The sequence below is a fragment of the Propithecus coquereli genome, unplaced genomic scaffold (genome assembly GCF_000956105.1).
Source record: "Propithecus coquereli isolate 6110/MARCELLA unplaced genomic scaffold, Pcoq_1.0 Scaffold42, whole genome shotgun sequence".
Taxonomy (NCBI): Eukaryota; Metazoa; Chordata; class Mammalia; order Primates; family Indriidae; genus Propithecus; species Propithecus coquereli.
This window is the reverse complement of record NW_012149952.1, coordinates 1,245,727-1,251,484: the sequence shown is the minus strand read 5'-3', so window position 1 is coordinate 1,251,484 and position 5,758 is coordinate 1,245,727. Positions and strand designations below refer to the sequence as shown.

The window sequence follows — 5,758 nt, the reverse complement described above, 5'->3', positions numbered from 1 at the left end:
CTTACTGTGCCTAATTCATAAATTAAACCTTGTCCTAGGTATGTATGTATAGGAAACAACATAGTATATATAGGGTTGAGTACTATCTGGGGTTTCAGACACCACTGGGGGCCCTGGAACATATCCCCTGCGAGTAAGTGGGGACTACTGTACATAGATGACTGATGTTTTTTGGTGGTAAAATATGTGACATAAAATTTACCATTTTGACCATTCTTTAAGTATACAGTTAAGTAAGCACATTTGCTTTGTCATGCAACCATTGCCACTACCCATCTCGAGGACTTTTTCATCATCCCAAGCTGAAACTCTTGTGGCAGTGATTCCCCATTCCCCCTCCCCCAGTCCCTGGTAACCACTTTGCCTCTAGGAATTTGACTATATCCATGACTGGTTTTTAGAAGGTATAAGTCCTTGCAAGATTTACTTTGTTAACAGTAGGGCCTTAAAAAGGCTATCATGGAGATAAAGAAAATTTAATAAAATCCTGTGACTCTGCAAGATTTATGCAACCGTAAGTTAGATAACCAGTATGCCATTGAAATTAACAAGCTATAATAATCACAGTAATGGTAAAAACAATAATGGTAATGTTTAACATTAAATGAAGAATACATACATGTTAGGGACCTTATGAAGCACTTGGTGCACATTGTTTCATGAAGGTACTCAACATACGATTGTGAAGAAGCTACTGTTGTACCAGTCATATAACCTTGATCCAACTACCTAAACCTCTGTGCCTATCCTCAACCATAAAAAGGAGAAAAAAACTGAATTTTAATCATAGGATTATTGTGAGGAATAAATAAATGAATTTATGCAATACCTGGCATTTTAGGAAGTTCTCAACAAATGATGATAGTGAAAATCATTGTACCCATTTAACAGGTGAGGAAGCTGAGGCTTGGTGAAGTCAAGAGGCAGGAGTGGTATCTGAATTCAGCTTTCATACCAGAGCCAGTATTCTAAATCTTGTCTCTCTGTTGCTTCTAAAGACAAAAATAAGCAGATGGGAGTCTAAGTATTCATGGAAAGAGAAAAGACAGCTTAAGAGCTAGAGATAAAAGAAAGACATAGAAATGGAGAGAGTACTCTGAAGCCAAAGGAGCTGCTTGAGGGAGGGGAGAACAGACCAGCCCAACAGTACTGGAATATCGGCATCTCCAACTTGCTAGTACTTTGAGCCTTAATGTCAAGTCTATAAATTGGGAATAATAATAATACCAACCTCATAGGAAGGTCAAAGTGAGTAAATATACATGAAACATTTGGAACAATGTCTGACAGCTTAAACAATCAATATAAGTTATCCATAAATCCATATGGCTGCTTTACATGAAATAGTCAAGGAGCCCCTTCCTTGGTGCTATGGAGTGAATGTTTGTATTCCCTTGAAATTCCTATGTAGAAGCTCTAATGTGATGTTATTGGGAGGTAGGGCCTTTGGGAGATAATTAGGTCTTAAGAGTTGAGTCCCCATGAGGGGACTAGTGTCCTTATAAGGAGAGAAAGTGAGCTAGTGCTCTCTCTCTTGCCCCCACATGAGGATACAAGAAGACAGCACATGCAAACCAGAACGAGTGGCTTCACGGGACACTGGATTTGCCGACAACTCAATCTTGGACTTCCCAGCCTCCAAGACAGTGAGAAATAAATGTTTGTTGTTTAAGCCACCCAGTCTGGTACTTTTGTTATAGCAACACAAACTAAGACACTTAGGGTGGCTGCAGCTGTACATGGCTGGATGAGCAGAGGACGGGGCTGGATTCTAGATACCACTCAACCCTTCAGCCGAGAGCCCCAGGACAGTGAACAACCAAGTTTTCCTTGTAGCTCTCAGGGTATGATTCTGATTCCAGAGAGAGTAGAAACTAAGAGTAAAATACCCAGGTTAAAAGGTAAGTTTAATTATTGTTTAATGTATTTATTAGTAAATTACTATTAGATAGTTCTACTTCAGTCAGAAGAACTATGGAAAAGGGCAATGTAAAACTTTCCAATCTTGGAAGAAATCGCCTTTTAGAATTTATAATTCGCTTTGTTCTAACTCTGCATTTGCCCAGCAACTTCTCCTCAGTAAGAGTGTTTTGCAGGGGGATCTTTCTATTGCTTTTGGGGGAAAAAGGATAATTAGTAAATTAACTACCTATGTTGTGATTAATGCTTATTCAGCTTTATATCGCAAGCACCTAGAACAGTGCCTGTAACAGAGTAACTGCTCAACAGAACTGACTGAAAGAATGAATGAACTCACCACCACACAGGCAGAGGCATATGGAAAGACTAAACTAGTTGGTCTAAGGTCTCTCTGAATTGTATCATTCTGAGATTGACCCCAGTTGGGAGGATTTGGAGAGTTTTATTTCCAATTTATTCCTCTAGGTCTTTCACAATATTTGCTGAACTTGGGCAAGATCAAGATCATCTTTGGAAGGAAAACAGTCTCAGGATTTTGTTAAATACCATCTTAGGAAGGTGCTTTCTCCACTTCAAAGTCAATGCCTATATGGATTGCTGTTACAGAATCCACAGAATATGTCCACCAAAATATTGACAATGACAACTATTTCATTGCCTGCATAACTAGCACTGGACAGGTTAACTTATTACTTCTTCATTAAATAAGTACGTTTGTTAATTCAATGAACACTTATGGGAACCTTACTAAAAAAGATACTTAATACAATTCCCTAGTCTCAAGAAGCTCACAGTCAAGTGATCAGGAAACCAGCAATCGTGCTACACATGGTTAAGTGCCAGAGTAATGCACAGGGTCTTCTGGAAGCACAGGAATGGGCTCCTAAACCCACACTGCAATGCAGGGGGTTCTTAACGTGGATTAATCTGAGTCCTGGAAGATGACTGAGCTCTATTAGCCAAAGAGAAGCAGAACTGCTAAAAAAAGCTGCCAGAGAACAAATGCTATGATGTGAGGACAAACAAAAGGCAGAAAAAGATGGGCAGGAATGCACAATTCAAACCATAATGATTTCCAGTGGAACTATACCTTCTTTCAGTGGCATTAACCTCCCCATGTTGTCACTCAGCCACTTCATAAATAAGACTCAGGCACAATTCATCCCATCAGCCAGACCAGCTGTACCTACCAGATCCTCAACACAGCAGGTTTTACCTCTATCCCAGCCTCTGAAATTATTCAAACAAGCCAGTCACATCCTCTTTTGGGAACCAAGGATCGCCCTACCCTCTGTCACTACGAAGTCAACCTACCACAGCCCCTGTTGGTTCAATCTATTCCTAGTGCAACGCCCACATGGCCCTGCATGGAGTGCACTGTTCTCCTCCCCTAGGCTGTGAATACACGTTGACTAATAAATTATTGCCAATCTTAACTGTGTAGACTGAGTGTAGGGTTTGTGTGTTCAACCACTTCATAGCATTTAGCGGGATGGCTTAGTCCGTTTATGCTGCTTAACAAAATTCCACAGGCTGGGTAATTTATTTCTCACAGCTCCGAAGTCTGGAAAGTCCAAGTTCAAGGCTCCAGCAGGTCGTGTGTCTGGTGAGGGCCTTCTTGCCATGTCCTCACAGTGCACAAGGGACAGAAGGACAAAGAAAAGGGGAGGACGTCTGTGTCTTCACATGGCAAAAGAGCAAGAGATGTGAACTCTTTCAGCAGTCTCTTTTTAAGGGCATTAATATACTTATGAGCCTTAACCACTTCCTAAAAGGCCCCATTTCTAAATACCACCATGATGGGGATTAAGTTTCAACATATGAATTTTCGAGGACAGCAGGTGGGAATCCCTCCTTCACCAATGGGATAAATAGGTGATTAGAACAATGTCAGAATTACTAATAAGCTCAAGCTCACTGAAGTGCTGTAAGGTCTGAGTCTTCATATTTTTTTGTACCAAGTTCCCCAGGTGATTCTGATGTGACGGCGGTTCAAGAACCACTGCATTATTCTATACTGCCTCTCAAGGAGTCGATGGAATTGCCAAAGGGCACCCAGGAAGCCAGGGGCAGGGCTGGACCTGGCACTCAGGCCTGGTTACCAGCTCCCCGCTCCCCTCCATTATATGATGCCCCTGGAGCTCTCCCTAAGAGGAAAGAGCAGCAGAGTAACTGGTAAATGCCTCTGGAAGTAAATTCTCAGAGTGAAAAAGGAGGCTTTCCTTCAGACCAGTGCTGTCCAACAGAAATACAATGCAAGCTATTTGTGTAATTTAAAATTTTCCCATAGCCACATTTAAGAAGGTAAAATGAAGGAAATGAGCTTAATTTTAACAATATATTTCCTTTAACCTAATATATCCAAAATATTATCACTTCAACTTGTAATCGATATAAAAATATTGAGATATTTTACATTTTTTTTTTCATACTAGGTCTTTGAAATCTGTTGTGTCTTACACTTTTATCTCAATTCAGACTAACCACATTTCAGGGGCTTGATAATCACATATAGTTAATGGCTACCACATTGGATAGCACAGGTGTAGACCTTTTCATCAAAGCAATATATAGACCATATAATCAACCCCCAGGGACTCACTTAGTTCAAAAGACAGAAAACTAGTGTTAGTTGTAGGTTTAAACAATCCTTACCATAAACAATACATTTTTGATCAAATGTATGATAGAGATGAAATATAAAAAGTGGAAGGTGGGGAAGAAAAGAATACTTAAAATATACCTTTGCCCCTTCAGTAACTTGTTGCATTTTTCATGTTGCACAAGCATCTACAGAAGATAATGGCCAGCTTTAGTTGTAATACACAGAGGGCTGACTACGTGCCAGGCACTATTTCAAGCACTTTACATACCTTTTAATCTTGACACAAACCTTAGGAGGTAGGTATTGATATTATCCCTACTTGGTAGGAAAGAAAACTGAGGCACAGAAAGATTAAGTAACTTGCCCAAGGTTATCCAGTTACTGAGCATTAGAGTTAGGTTTCCATCCTAGCAGCTGAGGCTTGATCCTGACTCTGCCCCTTGCTGACTGTGCCACCAGGTCATTTGTTCAATTACCTTGTCTGTGCTTGTTTCTTCATCTTTAAAATGAGAATAAGAACAGGATTGTTATGAAAAATAAATGAATTAGTATATGTAAAGCACTGGAAATTCTTCAAGTCATAAGAAACACCCAAGAAATGTCAGCTGTTCTCATCACCACCATTACAATGCAAATAAAAAAACATTGAATCTTAATGTTGATTTATCTGTAAGGGAATTTGTATGAAATCATGATAATATTATCCATAATTGTATATCAACTTTTGAACACTCTGAAAAAGTTGATGGATTCTACAGCCCACCCAAAGTAAGTGAGATAAAGGACAAGGAATATGGATAGTCTTCCTATTTTGTTCTCTAATCCCAAGCTGTAGTATCTTATTTCCAGATGCCTGTTTGACAGCTACAAGAATCATACTTACTCAATGAATAACTCCTCTTTGTCAACCTTTTGCTGGGCACTCTGAGAAGAATATGATGATGTCCATGACACAGAGGTCCCTGCAGTCTAATGGGAGAGAGATAAGAAACTAAGAGTTACATGCCAGTGGCAAGTATAGCTCCAAAGGAGTAAAGAAAATCCATCATCTTTCTTTTCCTAACTGCAACTCTTTCTAGGTTTCTCACATAAGTATCATTCTCCTAGTTGCCAACAGTGAAAACCTCAGAGTTACTGTTACATCTGTTATGGGTTAAATTGTTTCCCCCTTACCCCCAAAGTTCATATGTTAAAGTCCTGACCCTCAAAATGTGACTGCATTTGGAGATAGGG

The 5,758-nt window shown here is 39.7% G+C and overlaps 1 protein-coding gene across 1 annotated transcript in view; it reads right to left on the bottom strand.

The window, feature by feature from the left end:
• The window catches only part of ZNF45 (zinc finger protein 45), a 20,332-nt gene that overhangs the window by 11,110 nt on the left and 3,464 nt on the right, over window positions 1-5,758 (bottom strand). The window lies entirely within an intron of this gene.